This window comes from Panthera leo, chromosome B2, assembly GCF_018350215.1.
Source record: "Panthera leo isolate Ple1 chromosome B2, P.leo_Ple1_pat1.1, whole genome shotgun sequence".
NCBI lineage: Eukaryota > Metazoa > Chordata > Mammalia > Carnivora > Felidae > Panthera > Panthera leo.
In genome coordinates, this window is record NC_056683.1 from 75353071 (window position 1) to 75371931 (window position 18861).

At 39.5% G+C, this 18861-nt stretch overlaps 1 pseudogene; it reads left to right on the forward strand.

Moving 5' to 3' along the window:
- The first annotated feature begins 3453 nt into the window (after nucleotides 1-3453).
- Nucleotides 3454-18861, forward strand: part of LOC122220718 — a 36502-nt pseudogene continuing 21094 nt past the window's right edge.

Sequence of the window (18861 nt, forward strand, 5' to 3'; positions counted from 1 at the left end):
GAAATATTGTGTGGATTAAAGGAAATAAATTAAGAGCTGAGTTATATAAATCTTGAGGGCTCGTTGCACCTGGAATCATTTTCATGGCAGTACATACAATTGGTCTTTCTCCTCTTTAAAGTATCCTGGCTGCAGAATGAAAATTGCTGTTTTGAGTAAGTACTATACAAATCTTTCGTTTGGCCACTTGAAAAAGGATTTTTTTTTTTTTGGAAAACATTTTTTTTTCCTGAGATTTACAAGAAGTACCATAGTATTTTTGGTAGAGGTTACCAAATTCTTCTGTCACACATCTTTAATCCAGGGCCAACCTTCTCTCCTTGTGCATTTTTCTTTAACTTTCACCAAATACATTTAATTTAGCCTATGCTTAATGTTCTCAGAAAATTTGGGGAGTTGACACAGACTGAGTTTGGTAGAGACAATCTGGATATGGTATACAAAGTTTTAGGCATTTTAAAAGAGGTGGTTTTGAGGACACTTAACATACTGAATTTGTCTGTAGGACAAGAGAAATAAACATTAGTTTCCCTTCATACTATGTTTAGGGAGAAAAATAAAAAGATAATAATATTGTCATTTTTGATCTCCCACCTAACCATAGCATACTTCTAAGTATTCTATGTACATTATCCAATAATGTGAGCATTTATTGGGCATTTAATATGTGTCAAACTCTAGCTAAAGCCCTTTAAGTATATTAACTCCCTGAATCCTTACCAGGAATCTGATTAGGTAAGTATTTTGTTATTTCACTTTGCAGAGGAAGAAACTGAAGCAGACAGAATTTAGAGCTCTTAAGCAGTTTCTAGCTTGCTTGCCTATACTACTCTATTCTCTTACTCAATATCTATAATATCCTGCAAGATGGGCATAATTATTCTTTTTGCATACACATGAGGACAGAGGAAGTTCAGCAACTGAGTTGCTTCCCCCAGAATATAGCACTCTATAGCTGGTAGAGCCAGAATTCAGCCCAGGACTGAAAAATGCCAAAGCTTGTGCTTCTCCGTCACAAGAGCTATGCTTTTTCTGGAAGCCTAAGTCAACACCTTTAGAGAGCTTGCCTACGATTGTGTGACTGGGAAGACTCTGGGGCCACAATCTGAAGTCAGTGTGGCAAGGGCACTGCGGTCTGTCCAGAGCGGTAGCCCATACACATGGTTCCAATTGGCCTCCGTACCCATGCTGCAGGGTCAGTGCTCAGAATGAATTGGGAATTTCAGAGTGGTTTGCTTCCCAGAGTGGACATGCGCCTTCAGACAGCCTCTTTGTGGAAATCCCGCTGGGACTTCCACATAACATACATATTTGTAATGCCTTCCCCTGCCTCAGGCTACAAGGGTGCTTTGTAGTCAGAACCTAGCTCATTTTAGTATCCCATCTGGTCTTTGGTGGAGCACATTGGAGAAAGTGAACTATAGATTAACCTCCAAGCCAGAAAATATTTTTATGGTTCCCATTTCCATAGGGTCACAAGGGTGTATGAGAATAGAATGCTTGGCAGGAAGTAAAAATCCATACTCTCAGAAATATTCTTCTTTCTAGTTCTGACTCTATCTCTTTAGACTCAGCTGCTTGTAAGATAAGAGACTACAAGCAGAGACCAGCGTGGAAAGCATCACACTGTTCCTATGGCAGTGGGTTGAAGAGAAAAACCTGCATACCCCAAGCTCTTCATGTTCAAGTCATATAGACATACAATTTCAATAATTGCCCGTGTAGGAGTATTATTATATTACGGGGCTTTCTATCAATTTGGAGGATTAAAATGACAAAATATAATAAAACATACATTAGCGGTATTCTTTATATTCTTTTGTGAATACAAATGTGCACACTGTTGATATGGCTCTTGCTAGTTTACATAATTTTCCAAATTTGTGAGCACCATAAGGTTTGTGCTCCCAACTGTCTTTCTTAGGAGGAATCAGCTCATGGATTGAGTGCCTAGTTTTCCCTCTTTTACAAGGTGGAGATTAATGTAGTTATCTACAAGTTAAATCTGGCAAACGCAAATAAGCCAAGTCATGTGACTCTGGCTCCCTTGCAGTTGAGATCATGAGCCCACCATGACCAGAAATCTTATAGATTGACCCAGAGTTCTTGACCCTGGGTGTGTAGGTCCATAAGCTGATGAAACTGATAGCAAAATTTTGTGTCTGTTAATTGTGGGAGAAAGGGCTGTAGCATTCACCAGAGTCTGCACAAGGCGTAGAGCCCACAAAGTGGGAGACAGATACATGAAAATCCCGCTAACATTCCTTTCTTTCTGTCAGTCAGATTCCAAGGTGACGAAAGCAACAACATAACAATAAGAAACACATATAAATAATTTCTTTTTAAAAAATGTTTCCTCTGGCTTGCCCAGGTAGCACAGTAGGTTGACTGTCCGACTCTTGATTTTGTGTCAGATTCTGAACCTGGTTGTGGGATCCAGCCCTGCATTGGGTGCCATGCTGAGTGTGAAGCCTGCTTGGTATTCCTTTTCTTTCTCCCTCTCCCCCTTTCCCCTGCTCTCTGTCTCTCAAATATAAATAAATAAATAAATAAATAAATAAATAAATAAATATTTCCTCACAGATAATGTTATTATTCTTTTTGTATGCAGAAGGTTTTGGGTGTCAATATGGGGATGTCTACTTCTTTTTCATGTGAAAAACATAACATAAAAATTCTGCAAATAATACATAAAGTAAGTCTATCACTGGCATAGAACCCTTCAGCTATTTCTTAGCTGGAAATGAAACATATTCATTGATGTTTCTATACAACATATTTTGAATGATTCAGACATCATTTATAAATAGCTACTGAAGGGTGCCTGGGTGACTCAGTCAGTTGAGCGTCCAACTCTTGATTTCGGCTTAGGTCATGATCTCAGAGTTTCATAAGTTGGAGCCCTGCGTGGGGCTCTGCATTGACAGTACGGAGCCTGCATGGGATTCTCTTTCTGCCCCTCCCCTGCTCCTGCACTCTTTATCTCTCTAAAAATAAATACACTTGAAAGAAAGAAAGAAAGAAAGAAAGAAAGAAAGAAAGAAAGAAAGACATAAATAAATAGCTACTGATGATATATAGTAGAAAACTACTTCGAATTTTGAATTTGGATCTTTTCCTGAGCTGGCGATATGTGGTACGATCCTCTCGTGAGGCTGAGTAGGGGCAGTGAGGTGCATTTCCCACCAAGGGCAAACAACCAACACACTTAGACTCTGTGCCCATATAAACATTCTGTTTTTCATATTTTACATATGAAAATACAAAGATCAGAGGAGTTAGGTGACTTACATAAGATCACACAGGTAGTGGTTGTTGAGAAGGAGAGTCCCAGGCAAGGCTGAGTCCCTGGCTGAGTTCAAAGCATTCCTTAGGACAAAACTTGGTGATAAGCCCCTGTCTCTGGACATCCTGGCTCCTGCTTCCTTTAAGACCTTCTGGGGAAAGCCAGCCATGGACCACAGAAAGATAGAGCATTTCTCTTGCAGTGTGATTTTCATCATGGCCATTTCCAAAGCATTTGAACTGGAATTAGTTGCTGCATTGAGCCACCGTGAACTTGCATGTCCCTCCAGGGAGACCCCAGCCTTAAGAGATGATTGCAATTGGTCCCAGGAGGAGCCTTCAATTCATCATTGGTCTTTCCAATTTGTGCTGTCCATAGGAATCCAGGACAGTAAAGAGCTAAATAAAACCTGCTGTCTGAATGGGGGAACCTACATGCTGGGGTCTTTCTTTGCCTGCCCCCCTCCTTCTATGGCTGGAACTGTGAGCATGATTCACACAAAGACAACTGTGAGTCTGTGCCCCCATGACACCTGGCTCTCCAAGAGACATTCCATGTGTAAATGTTGGTGCAGCCAACTTCACTGCTTTCCTCAGACATTTCTACCGGGATGTGAGGCCCATGAGATGGATGAGCACTTCCTGGTTTCCAGGACTCCAGAATTAATAAGCATCTTTGGGCACCACTTTTTTGTTAGCTGGCATCTGCCTTGCTATACAAAGTTACTGTTGGGGTGCCTGGGTGGCTCAGTCGGTTAAGTGTCCGACTTCAGCTCAGGTTGTGATCTTGCATTTTATAAGTTTGAGCCCTGAGTCAGGCTCTGTGCTGACAGCTCAGAGCTTGGAGCCTGCTTCAGATTCTGTGTCTCCCTCTATCTCTGCCCCACCCCTGCTTGTGCTCTGTCTCTCTCTCAAAAATAAACATAAAATTTTTTTTTTAATTCAAAGTTACTGTTAAAGGACACTTGCATATGCAATATTTGTCATACAATTCCATAACCTGTAAAGGCTGTCACTCCAATTCCCTAACTGGGAGATAATCATTTGTTAGTTGCCTCGAAATAGTGGACAGATTTTCATCATGGTCCCTAACATTTCCCTAACATTTCTTAAAGTACAAACTACTTTCCTCTGCCCTGCCCTCTCCAAAAAACTTTAAAAAAAAAAAAAAAACAGCCATATCTACATTGTGACCAAGTTCTATGTTTCTTAGTACATGTATCTCTACCAAGGGTTTTTTCTTCTTATTTTCCTTTAAACAATTGAACTCTATCTTCAGATCATTAAAGGCTGCTCCTAACATGGAATTGAGGCTAAAGCTTTGGGTAGAGAGTTGATCAAAATCAATCAAGAACTCATCTTTAAAAGGAAAGGAAAGGAAGCCTCTGTAAAGTGAGCAGATGAGAGGTCAGGGGGCAGATATTAGAGGTGGGGGACAGGACACTGAAGTATTGGAAGTGCGCATGTGTACCAGGGATGCTAGAAAAGAGGAAGCAAATGGGAAAGAAATTGGGCAAACAAAAATGGATTACCTGGTTGACGATTAGATGGGTCTGAGAAGCAAATTAAAAAGCTAAGTTGGAAGGCAAGTTTCTATCATCTATAGAAAGCTATAGAAGACAAGGACACCCCTTTCTTCTCAATGCGTGGCAAAGAGATTGAAGTGGCTTTGGAAAAAAAAAAATTCTATCTAAATTTCCCCAACAAGGGAGCTTAATAAATTATGTTTTCTCCATACCTTGCAAGTATTTTAACTGTTGTAAAAGAGAGAACACTCACAGCATATTTGGTTGTAAACCAAGTGATATAACTATGTATTGTAAAACCCATTGTTTAAATACATTGTGCATGTAAGTATGCCCAGTAAAACTGGAAAAACTTTGAAAAAAAAATTTTTAAAGATCACACAGCTGGTAAATGATAGAGTTGGGATTTAGCCTGAGGTGATTTTGGATCTCACACTCTTGTGCTTCTCACTGCCTCACCCAAGTGTGATGCGGCCCCCTCCACTGGAGGGTATCTTTCTTCTCTCTCCAACAATGCTGTAGTCATTCTGTCAATATCCATCTTTCTGGTTCTCTTTTCCATGTATCCATTGGTGATAACTGTCTTCTTCTGACTGACATATCCTTTCTCCAGCCATATCAACACTCGTAATCAGCTACGGTGAAGTCCGCACCCCAGAGCCACTCCCTTCTCTCTAAGTTAGGTATTTGTAGTCTGCAACTTTGGATTCCTATTTTGGAATTTTGCTACTAGAAGATGTTTGTTCTTCATCCCCAGGTTCTTAGGTTTACTTCCCCCCCGTGCTTCCTCCACAGAAAAGTAACACTAGAGACAGTTTGGGGAGGTGGAACAAAAATGAACATTCTGTGTAGTCAGTAAAAAAATGAGGCAAAGACAAGAGCTTCAGGCTTTAATGAAAAGAGAGAAAATGAGAAATGAATTAATAAAAATTGGGGGCCTTATATAGGTACTCACTTAGCAAGTAAATCAATCAACAGACATGACCCAAGGTTGCCCTTGGCAGCAGAGCTATAAAGATGAATTGAGGGAGCTTGCAAGCGTGTAGGGGGAACAATCACGTAGATATGGTCATACTGCTGTGTGGTCAATGCTCGGAGAGAATGGTGTACATAGTGCAAATGGCATGCAGGGCGCCAACTCCAATAGTTTTAAAAATTAAGAGTGGGGACTGAAAATTGACCGAGATGACACCTTATGTTTGTATAGTACTTTATAGTTTTAAAATGTGTTTGCATGCATTATTTGTTTGCTCTTCCTCAAGCACTTAGAGATAGAACAGATTATCTCTAATAAATGAAGAAACATAAGAGACTTGCCCCATCTCTTGTTCCTAGGTCCACACCTTCTGTTTCCCATGACACCATCTTCCCTTTATGGCATTTAAATGTGACGCCACTGGTGCTAATTAGAAAATGGGAGAACCTTGGTTGTTGTTTTATTTTCCTTTTTAAAAAAGAATAAATATTAAATTGGTTTGGACATGAACACTTCTTAACATTTTCCATAATGCCTGCACAGTGCTTATGACAAAATTGCAGCCTGACTAGCGGAGTGATCTTGCTGATATTGAATGCGGATGAAAAAGCCTCTGCCAGTCAAAGCCTAATGTGTCTAAAGGATAGAATTTGTCTTTCCTTTGAAATTTTAAGGAATCTTTTTCATGGTTAAAGGTTAAAGCTTGTCTCATTGGTTTCCTTTAAAAATATGTTTTCTAACTTGGGCTCTGTGTGTTATTATAACAAATAAAAACATTGGGAAAAGCTCTGGATGTGCTTTTTCCTTTAGATAAGTGTTATGCTACTAGACCATATGACATCATACTTGGCTCTAATGTTTGGAAACCAGACAGTATAAAAGATGGCAAGTTCTAGTAGCCATGTCATAACAGGGGATGAAATATAAAACAAGACTGACAAGAAGTTTGAGGAAACTGACTATTTTTTAAATTGTGCATTTATCATGACAGTTTTGGGGTTAATCTCTGGAACCAGCACAAGGGTGAATGAGGTAATAGTTGCACATGTTATGGATAAGATAACCAAAGGGGGGAAAAGCCCATTTCCAGGCTAATGTGCAGCTAAGATTATGTGCCTGATGGCTGGAAACTGTTGTGTGGTTAGGATAATACACTGTTCAAAAAAAAAAAAAAATGATGGTGATGGAATGGTGAGCAATCACATTGGATCTGAAGCTTTCTGAATGGGGGCAGGAAACAGAGTAGGCTGGAACACAGCAAGAGAAAGATTTGGGAAGCAAGAGAATAGGAGGTAAACTGCAAGACCCTCTCCCAGAAATGACATTATAAGGGTTGGTAATTAAAACTTCACTGAAAAGTGAAATCTAATGATAAAACCAGCTTAATGCTGTTCACGTGTACATTAGGGTAGGAGAGGAGATTGCAACATTGATTCCCATTCCTGACTACCCAGATGTTATTCCCATCACAGAAATGTTCAGAGGTCTTGTTTGGACCCACTTTGTTTTATTCCGTGGCTTTGAGGAAGGGGAAAGAAAGCACTGCAAAGGACGTGTTGACTGAAATGCACCATTAATTTCATGTCTCTTTTGTAAAAAGCACTTTTAAAGTGTGCCAAGATATTTTAAGTGTTTCAACAACATGCTTTTGTGACAATAGAGAAATGAGGGTGCACTTTCATGGTATCAATAAAAATATCTTAGTAATTTACGGAGTTGGACTAAACTCTAAACTGGGTCACAGGGAAGCTCCTTCAGTGTGAACAGAGATAGCAGCAACCTCTATTTTGTTCCTGAGCCACTGAGATCAGCGTAAACATGCTCTCTGATTGCTTTTGCAATCTGAAGTCTTGGTTGCCAGGGGGCTTGAGTTTCTGGAGGGCCTCCATTTTTGGAACTCTCTTCTTTTCCCTCCCCAACAGACCCCAAATTTACAAGCTTTGAGGTCTTAGAAGGAAAGCAAAAAAAGGCATATTTGTTTCTTTCTTAACTGGTGTAGGTTTCCAGATGGTATTAGAAGCTATGACTGGCTGAGAAGAAACATTTGTTTGTGTCTCAGTCTTGTCCTTGGGTCCACAAATTTGGCAAATGGCTCACTTTGAATATCTAAGCAAATAAACAAAGCATTTTCAGTATTTGCTGACACTCATTATCCTATCCTCAAACTTTGCCAGATGCAAACACCAAAGGCCAGTATCTCTAGGTTTTGTTCTATTCGGAATCTCTTTAGAAAATTGCACCAGTGAGAACTCCATGTCTGATTCTTTGTATTCATATATCTGTGGACATGGGATTCTACTGGTTGCTTGCTGATGAGTTAAGTTGCATATGTCTTGTTGACTGAATCCTGCAATGTCATGCCAGTGCAGCACTTTCACATGAATGTCACATTACTTGAAAGTTTCTACAATTCCAGTCATGGTGGGAGGCAGTCTAATAGACAAAGATGTTTTCGAGAGAAAAGTATCCACAATATTATGGAGGTATTGAGGAATGCACGTACCACTTTTCAAGTCTGTTGCTGCAAGAGAAATAATGAAGGAAGCAATGAGGCTTGATGGAAAGAGATAAACATGGCCTTCAAGGTCCACGGGTGTATGGCTTCAAATTCTGGCTCTGCCATTTCCTTACCTAGAGCACACTCTACGTCTCAGAACCTAGGTTTCCTTATCTGAAAGTGGGAAACCAACAGGCTTCACAGAGATGTTATGAACAGTAAACAGGTTAATACATGAAAAGTGCCCAGCACTGGGCCTGATATATGAAAGATGCTCAGCAAACACTGGTTCCTTCCTCCAAATAAGCAATAAAAGATCCACAGCTGGGGGTATAAGGAAAGCTCTGCCGATGGCCTTGGAGAGGAGTATTATAGGATGCATAGAATTTCAGTCTACGTGGTATGAGAAGCACTGTAGAGGAAGGAAGACGGAATAGTGTTAAGGAAGGAAGTGATTTGGGGAATACTATGCATTTCCATTGACTAACTAATGAGGGAGCTCTGTGTAGGGATGAGGCCAAGGAAGGCCTCCAAATGCAATGCTAGGAATTATCATAAAATTCTGAGAGCAAGAAGTATCAATGAGATAATTAGGGGGCACTGTATAATTGGAGCCATTCCAAAGGAACATTCATCTGGCAGCAATATATTCGTTGGATTACAGTGGGGAGGGACAGAGGCAAGGAGACTGGTTAGGACAATTGCAGAGTAGTAGCAAAGAGAAGTAATGAAGAGAAGTGATGAAGGTGGACACCGGTGTGGACCAAGAAAGGGAGGAAAAGGGCATGCAGGTGTGAGATGAGCGAAAAAGGAAATGGCATTGCTCCTTTAACTCCTGCCTAGAAAACACCCTTTCTACTCACTCTGTGTCTCTCTGTATTTTTCAGGATAGAATCTGGTTTGTTTTCAGGTTCCCCTCTCTGACTGTCAGGTCGGGAGTGTGCTGAGAACTGCATTTTGCTCATCTTGGTTATTTCTAGACTCTACCACAGAGTCTGAGAATATAGTTAGCCCTTGCAAAGAGTTTGTTTAGTGCAGGAACAAATGTTGAATAGATGTGGAAGAGAGACAAAAAAAAAATGGAATGGCAAGGGGAAAATAAAAAGAAAGGAGAGTAAAAGATAAGTGCTAAATTGAGGGGAAGGAAGTAAAAAGAAAGATGAGTGGGATGTTTTGGAACAGCTTGAGTTCATTCACAACCAGGACGTGGAATTGCAGCCATTAAAAATTAGATTAACACTTCCCTTCTTTTTTTCCTTTACGCTGAAGCCTTCACCCCATGCACTGCCCTTAATAAATAATACTTGATGAAGATGGTGATGATGTGTCCTCTTCATGTTAATCCAGGCAGTTCTCAGTTTATGAATGGGTTGGGTTCCAAATGTCTGTTGTAAGTCAGTTGTTTGGCCGTTGGAATGTATTTTTCCTTTGAGACAGTCAGCATAACAGTTAGCGGTTAAATTCTGCTTCACAACAGGCTATTTAATCCACAAAGTGTCGGAATTACAGTGCAAATGCACTGCAGAGTAGTAACTCCTTTTAGGCATATTACATACTCCTTGATGGTTTGCAAAGTGCTTTTGCATACGTTACAAAAATGGATTCTCTCTGCCTAATATTTTTTCCATGGAAAAATGTGTTCCAAGTTTTAAATGAGGAGGCCAGGAACACATCCTCCACCCACTCTGGTCTCCATGAAACGACTTGGCTTCCACAGACAGGCTCCCACACTGTCCTTCCCAGAGGCGCCCGCTCCAGGGGAGACCCTGAGACAGGGAGGTAGAGAGGGTATATGTCAGCACAAGAGGGCCCATGATGAGCATCGCCATCCCTGGCTTTCTAGTCAGAAGAACCAGTCTGTAGCTGGAACGTTCCACTCACCAGCTGGTAACCTTGTGTGAGTGTTCAGTTTCTCCTTATATAGAGTGGGGATAGTGATGCCTACCTCATGGGGCTTTGTGATGACTAAAATGTGATAATGAATGAAGGAGCACACAGCAGACACTCAAAAATGTTCTCTGGACCCCCCTCCCCACATGCCCACCACCACCAAACTCTGAAGCAAAATGGGTAAAAAGGGGCTCCTTCTGGGTCTATAGAGCAAGGGTTAGGAGCTAAGAGGCTCTTGTGGGGTGTTGCCCTGATGAGTAACCGAAAGGGGAGCAGTGAGGACTCAAGGGTGGTAATTGTCCCAGACACTAGTGGCAGCTGTGACAGCCATTTCTGCATCAATATTGTGTGGAGCTCTTTTAGAAGGGGAACCAGCTCGGGACACCTGGGTGACTCAGTCGATTAAGCATCGGACATAGGCTCAGGTCATAATCTCAAGATTTGTGGGTTTGAGTCCTGCATTGGGCTCTGCGCTGACAGTGTGGAGTTAGCTTGCTTGGGATTCTCACTCCCTTTCTCTCTTTGTCCTTCCCCCACTTGCATTCTCTTTCTCTCTCAAAATAAATAGACTTGAAAAGGAAAAAAAAAAAAAGGAAGGGGACCCAGCTCTGAGCTGGGTAGTATCCCTGTCACTGATATACCCCCGAATCTTCAGTCACTTAACACCGTAGAAGTTTAGCACTGGTGGAAGAGGGAAACAAAAGTGCTACCGGAGGATGTGCATTGGAGATTGGGTCAAGCCTGGAAGGGGGCTCCCATCACTTCTGCTCATAGAGCATTGGCTCACGTCATGTGACCATATGGGACTGCAAAGGAGTGGAAAGTGTAGCTTGTTACTTGTCCGGGAAGAAGCGGAAGTAGCTTTAGCGGTCAGCTAGCAGTCTTTGCAGCAGATGGGGGTAAGGGTGCTAAGTAGCTACTTGTTGGTACAAATTGTTTGCAAGTGACTAATTATAAGTAAACAAACAAGAACCACAGGACTGCAACTCAAGATAAACAAATGAGTCAAGCTGAATGAGCACTAGAGGATTTCCAGTAAGATAATGGCCTCAGCACTGTGGGGTAAACCTTGACATGTGCTCTAGTTTTCCTTCTTTGGCAGAAATAAAAGAGATTAAACAGATCAATATTAAACAGTTTTCAAAGTAAATTAAAACATAAAGATAATGATCGTTTAAAATGCCTCTACCAAGAAACTGTTTAAAATAATGCCACACTCAGTAATATAATTTAAGGTCAGGTATTTTAATGTATTGGCTCTGTGTGAAGACACAAATAGTCACTTTTCTTGGCATGGAATTCAGTGTATCACAGGCAGTGAGAGTTGCAAATTATGTATGCCCCTTTGTCCCTTTTTGCCTGGGTTTGTAAAACGATATTCTTTTCTAGAAGAAAAGTTGCTCAAAAACCAACTTAAAATTCCATCTAAATGCATCTCATTAAAAGTTCGGAAGCATTTCTTTTGTTGCATTGATCTAAATACTGGTTTGAAAGCCAATGACTAAAGAGCAGTAACTTTGCTTATTCCCAAAGAACAGGGAATGAGGCCATTGAGGGAGGGAAAATAGCTCTCTCTATGTTATAACCTAAGACATTGCAGTTACCCTGCAAACACGGGATCACTTGGGGCATTTCTCAACTTGGGAAGCATTTGGCTATTGGAGTGACTCTCACTCTTGGCTTCTTGGTAGAATCACCTGGGGAACTTTGAAACATTCTGATGCTCAGGTCATACCCTAGACCAATTAATCTCAGGAAGTAGGACCCAGGCACCAGCATGTTTTAAAGCTCCCTAGGTGACTCCAATTCACAGCACAGTTTGGGAAGCGCTGGTCTATTAGATAGGATTACCTGCTATATGAAAACAGCAAGTTCTAGTTAATCAGCTCAGATTTAATCATTTAAATCACATGCCAGACACCGTGCTTGGCCTTGGGGGCTAAGACATGGGTTCTGGCTTCAACTGTGTCATTGCTCTGGGAGAGAGGCTAAGCTTAGCAGGGCTGGAGGATGGGGGGGTAGGGGGCGGTGGTGAAGGGCTATAGACTGGGGGTAAAATTGGTTCAAATGTGCATCAGTGAAAGGAAGAGAAGATCATAGCAAATATCTGATAATAGTCATGCTTTGTAGCTGAAGAAACTGGGACATACATTTAGAAGGACTCATTAGAGGAAAATTTTATCTTAGGAGGGGATTAGAAGCTAGGACACCATTCTTGTGGATAGCACACCATTACTTTTGCTTATCTACTCCAGGCTCTCCTAAGGATTTAAAAACAAATAAACAAACAAAACAAAAACCCAAAACCAAATCAAGAAGCCTTTTTATAAAATTGCTTAAAAAGAACAATACACTTCTAGATAAAATTTACATAATATAATTTGTTTAAAATACACTGTAAAAAAGAACACTAACTTGTAAAAGACATAGTTTTCTCTTAAATGGTTAGAATTGAAGAGCTTTTGCCAGGCAGCAGGACAAAATTTTATTGTATAGGCCAATGGCAGCATTCTGATAGGGTTTTATTCTATAATATTCCAAAGATAATAAGATACCTGATAAATGATAAGCCATGGGTTCTTTTTATTTTTATGTTTTCATTTTATGTTTATTTCATGGGGTGGGCTACTCTACACCTTTCCCCAGGTAGGATCTGTAATTGCACTTGTTCTTGTTATTAGATGAGTAGGTGTCTGGAAAGGGGTGGGTATTGAGCCCCAGGTCTGCTCAGGATCCCTGGGACTGTGTTTTCTTGTCTGTGAAATGGTGATAGTAAATGGTTGAAAAGCTAGAGTATTATTATTAATTATTATTAATAGAGTGTTATTAACTCTAACAAATGTGAAAGGACCATACACAGGTTTTTATACTCATTAAGTGAATGCTAGTAGGTGCATGGGTAGTGGGAACGTGTTTCTTCTCTGAAGTGCATTTAGAATATCTACTTGATATTATGTGCTAGTTCCCCTTAATGAACTTTGCTCATTCCTTTCTCCATGATCTGGAAGTAGTCGTGGTAATGTCCAATAAAACTGAAATGACAGAGTTCTACAGAGTTCCTACAGTATTGATGGGGGTGGGATATCTAGGTATTAGTGAACAAAGCTAAATCAGGAAAGAATATAACAGTAATTTAGCAACAATTTTACATATCTCACAATAATTTAAAGCATAACACAATTTGTAGTACAGTTTCTAGAACATAACTGGATTCTCAAGTGTTGTCAAGACTACCATGAAATCAAAAGTTCATTCTATAATTCAATATTTTTAACAAAATCCACTTATCTTGATGATGTATAGATTAGTTAATGATAACTTTAAAAGGCAATTCTTTCTAGGTTCTGGGAATAACAGGTAAGCATAATTTGTGTATGAATTCTCTGTGATTTGACTCATAGAATAACAGACCTTTCAGTCTGATGCTGGTGTTTTAAATTTAAACATCAAGTCAGTTTACACATCTGGCCTTACTTGGTGGTTTTCTAACTTGCCAATGTTATATCTTAAATGTACTTATATTAATCATAGTTCAAAATAGCCACATCATTAAATAATAATTTTTTTGAAAATATATGTTCTTAGAAATGGGACATACACCCACTTCAGTTTTTGTTGTCAAATCACCGGCTGAGAAGGGGGTAGGGAGGAAAAGAATGCCAGATCTGCATTTCGGGCCATCAGCTAACTCCCAGAGTTGTTTCATGTGAGTCTCGATTTGGTTGCCAAAGGAAAGATGGAGACGCATGTGGCCGCACTGTCATACTCCCCTGCCAGCTGCAAACCTCATCACAGTTCCTGTGAAGTACATTTCCACAGATCAGGTTTCTGCCAGGGAAGACTTTAACAATCTCCTACTCCACTTTCAACCAACAACAATTAGTATTAGCAAATGGTTCAGGCCACTGCCTGGGATTACATATGATTTCTATTCAAAAAAAGACAAACTTTTACTCAAACCAGACCCACATGCTGAACACTTGAGCTCCCCTCTTAGATATAATAAAATTGAGACAGTTTCTATCTTTCATTTAAATAAAAAATCACTCTCACATTTGAAATCAAGTTGGCTGTCTTCCCTTGCTGGGTTAGCCATCTGGTAAGGGGGACTTTTGGAGGACTTATGTTCAGGCCAGGCGTTTAGGGGGAAAAAAATCATTATCCTTTTGTCCTTTTGTGCCTTACTCTTTTAATGTGGTTAAACTTTTTTTAAAGGTTTTCACAGCAGGGTTTTTTTTTCCCCCTCTTTCAGATAACACATATGGCAAATAAGTTAAAATCTTAATACATTTTACAGTCAAAATTTGCTTTTTCAGAGTTGCGGATCAGAAAAGCACAAGCCTGATTGAGGTCACTAAGGCTCATTGTAAAACAATAGAGATTCAAAGCATTCACTTACTCCATGTCTGTGGTTCTTTTAACACAGCTACATTATTTTTCAGGGTAAGGTATTTTTCAGGTAAGGTCAGTTTTTCCTTGCCGTGTGTTTCAAAGGCTTAGGATTTCCCCAAATAGATGATAACCCTAGCATGTCCAGGCATTTTACTGTTCTTCTCAGTTAAGTTCTTAAAAAAAAACAAAAAACAAAAAACAAAAAACAGGTCTTGATGGCTGCTATCTATCCAGTTACTCTTCTGGCGTTTTCTGCCTGAGTAGAGTCTGATTATATCAAACAGGAAATCTGTTCAGGACAACCACCTCATAGGAACCATTGTTCCTATTACATTTCTGGACTTTAGAAAATCATAGATAATTCAAAGTTACAAGTTTCCTGGAATTGAAGGTTGCTAAAGAGCTCATTCCTGTTTTACAGATGAGGTAATTAAATATCAAATAAATAAGATGATTTTTTATAAGCCCACCCAATCCAGAGTGGAGGGGGGCCTAGAACGTAAATACACCTTCTGCCTTTTATAACTTTACTCATTTTCCCACATCAAAATACAGATGCATTGCATCTTTGAATAGATTTTTTTTTATGATAGTGACAATTTGCGTGCATTTTCATAAAATGTTCATCATGAAACTGTGCAGATCTCAATTAGGAACCTAATTTGCCTCTTGCAAGTCATGAAACAAATAAATGTGGATATGAAACATAATCTTTATACCTGGTACCCTAGGGTCATGGGGAATATTTTATTTTGCTCCTTTGTTATTTCTAAAGAAAACATCCTGGTACATTTAAACATTTTCAGTTTAAAATCTTAAAATCAGTCAGTTTGATACTCGTTTTCTCAAGGGGAAGGAAGGAGAAAAAAATCAGCGGTGAAGTCGATGGCACGGAAAACCTATAAAATGGCTTTTAATTAAAATGTCATTTTGGCCAGGCTGAACTAAATTTCCCGAGATCTTCTTCTTTGTATGACATAGGCGGCAGGGGAGATGCTTGAGAGATTTGGAAGTGGAAAGGAAGCTATTTTGTAGCGCACACACACGTGATTGCTGATCTGCTGACTCACCTTGACATGAAGCAGTAGCTGGGTCTGTAACTGCTCTGCCTCCCCCGGTCTTCCATCAGCTTCTCTGTCTCCTGAGCCTGGCCTGTGTGTTTAGCTCTGTGACTGAGGGGTTTCTGTAGGACCTTGGATCCGTTTACTGTTGACTGTAACATGTTACCACAAGCATAGTCACGTAAAATAATTTCTTGCAGTTCTATACGTTAGATGTCTGACCCTGCATCTCACTGGAATAAAGATCTTTTTAAAAATCCTGTGTTTGTTCTGATAGGGAAAAGAAGTTTGCATAATTGAATTTCATGATGGTAGTATTGTTTCTGCCAAAGCTGGGAAAAAGTAAATGGTGGGGAAATTTTTAAGTAAATCTTTTTTTCCCATTATTTTTTTCTTTAAAACCCAGGATGCAATATGAGAATATTGCAATATTATGAGATTAAACACCTGGAATATAAAAGCATTTATGTTAATAATAGGCAAATTAGTATATTATATTATATTATATTATATTATATTATATTATATATTATATCATATTATTATATTATAATAATAATAGGCAAAATAGTAAATAGATAATCCTGGGAAATCAATTCGAACAAGTTGGGGTCTGGGAGTAGTTACTCTTTTTCATTAAACAACGACATTCTTCATGAAAGAGGTAGGGTTTGAGATTCATTTGTAATGAGGGGTGCCTGGGTAGCTCAGTCTGTTAAATGTCCAACTTCAGCTCATTTCGTGATCTCATGGTTCGTGGGTTCAAGCCCTGCATCGGGCTCTGTGCTGACAGCTCGGAGCCTGCTTTGGATTCTGTGTGTGTGTCTCTCTCTCTCTGCCCCTCCCCCACTCATGCTCTGTCTCTGTCTTTAAAAAATAAACATTAAAAACGATTTAAGATTCTTCTCAATGAATGAAGACAAAAAATTGTTTCTGGCAGCAAGCTCTTTTTCTCTAATGTATTGCCAATCCACTAGGAACAGCTAGATTTTTTCCTGTCCCCATTTTACCTGCTCGTCTGAATGTGAGTAGAAAGTGAATGCAGTTATGCAAGTGCAATCAAATCACGTAGGTAGTTTCGAAAATATAGTAGTGTAGGTATAGTCACAGAACTCCCATGTATAATTGGCAGAGACAAGTCCTTCGCATAGAATCTTGCAGAGAAACATTGGTACTCAGAATCACCTGGAAATTTAACCGTCTGTAAAAATTTTGAAACTTCGTGGATACCCACGAATCCAATACACATTGGAAAAGAGCATGTCCAATTTATCTTTTTGTCTAACTTCATTCAAAACTGTTGCATTTGTTGATCAGCTGGTGTGCCGATGCAGATCCCAAAAGAACATTGCTTCCTCCAAGAACACTTATTTAACCACCCACATCCTGGCCCGCGGCCCACTGGCACACTTGCCCCCTTTGTGAATCAGGAATAGAGTGTAAACTCAATCTGCTACACACACAATGGCACATTCCTGGTGCTGGGCTGTCTAGACCATTTCCTTCACACAGTGGCTCAAGGGTCTTTTTACAGAGCAATTACTGGAATGTTAAATTGCGGGTAGTGGCTTCTTCAACACATTCCTAACCCGGTTCAGACAGTGGCGTTTTAAGTGGCCTTCTTCCACAGATTAGTATGGTCATTAACGTGCCTCTTCACATTAGCTCTAAAAGTGAGTTTTCTGGCAGCTGAAGCTCTTTACCTCTCACCTGTTCTTTCCCTAGAAATGGAGAGGATGTTGTCTCTGCTCCTTGCTTTTTTGGTGGTTGTTTTTCTGGACTGAGATATAAGTATTCAGGGAAAAATAGAATATTCAAAGCACATGCCAGATACCTAGATACTCCAGCTCGCATGTGAGTTTTGAACTAGTTTGAGGAAATCCAAGGGTTTGAAAGGATAAGTAATGTCTCTGAATTCCTGAAACTATGTCCACGGCCCCACATTTATTAGCCAGCCTAATTCGTTTCCATTTGCCTCATTTTCTCATCTCAAAAAAAAAGCTCCTGACCAATAACAATAACAAAATAGGTGTTAAGAGTGAGGCTAAAGAGATCAGAACAGAGGAAATACACTCTGTACGTGTTAGATATTATGTAAGGTGCAAAATAATACATATTTCTTAGAGCTAGAAACTATGGATCACTTTATGTTTGGTTTAGGAAAGCCTATGTTCTCTTAGTTTTATAAAAATGTCGTCCTACATTTTCTTCTATTGTTTTTATTTCTTTTGCTTTGTTTGTTAACCCAGCTGTAACATATTCTTGGGCATCTCTTAAGATAGGCATCATATCCAATGGTCTCAACATCATTCATTGAATCCTCTTGTAGTTAATTTAAAAGATACTTTTACCACATTCTAATTCCCCCCTAAATAACTGGATTTGTTTCTGGTGCATTGACTTTGCCAATACCATAATGTTTTAATTATCGTAGCTTTCTATTGTGTTTTCATATTTTGAATATCAAATAAAAAACCTCTTGTCTATTCTTTTAGAGATGAGCTTTAGAATCAACTTATCATATCTGTTAAGGAATCCCATTTAGGTCTGGTTAAGATTATGTTGAATTTATAGATGTATCTGGACCAATTGGAAATTTCATGTTATTGAATCTTCCCGTGTAAGAACATAGTCTACTTAGGTGTAGACTACATTTAGAGGAGAAACAAAAAAATAAAACACCTCCACAATGCTTGAAATTGGCCAAACCACATGTCCCTTTTGTGACTTTTTCTAGGAGAGGTCAACTTATTAAATGTATTAGTTTTTAAAATTTTTTAAAAATAAGATGATTGCTTTGGCCACTTGAGTGTATAATCTCAGTCCTTTTGTATCACAGAATACTACTCAATAACTAGTTGTGACTAGATGGGAAGAGTTAAGTATTATTTCCAGACCTGTCAGCTTCTACCTCCAGTTTTACAACATCTCTCCTTGTGGTCAGTAGGGGGTGCTCCTGCAGCAACATGCCCTGTTTCAATGCCACTGAATCCTAACGAATTTCAAACCTTAGGAAGTATTGGTTTATAAATTATCAAGTGCAGTTCTCACACATTCTAACAGACTCACATCTGTGGGCATTTTATGTAGAAGACAAGTAATGGGAGAAGGTGAGATCTTCAAAGTGTCTTGTAATCGAAGAAGGCCTGTATTATATAAGCACAGAAGGCAGAAAGGGATTATAACAACTTGTGTTTGGGCTAACGAGTGGAGCCTCTGCTTTTAGAGGCTGTT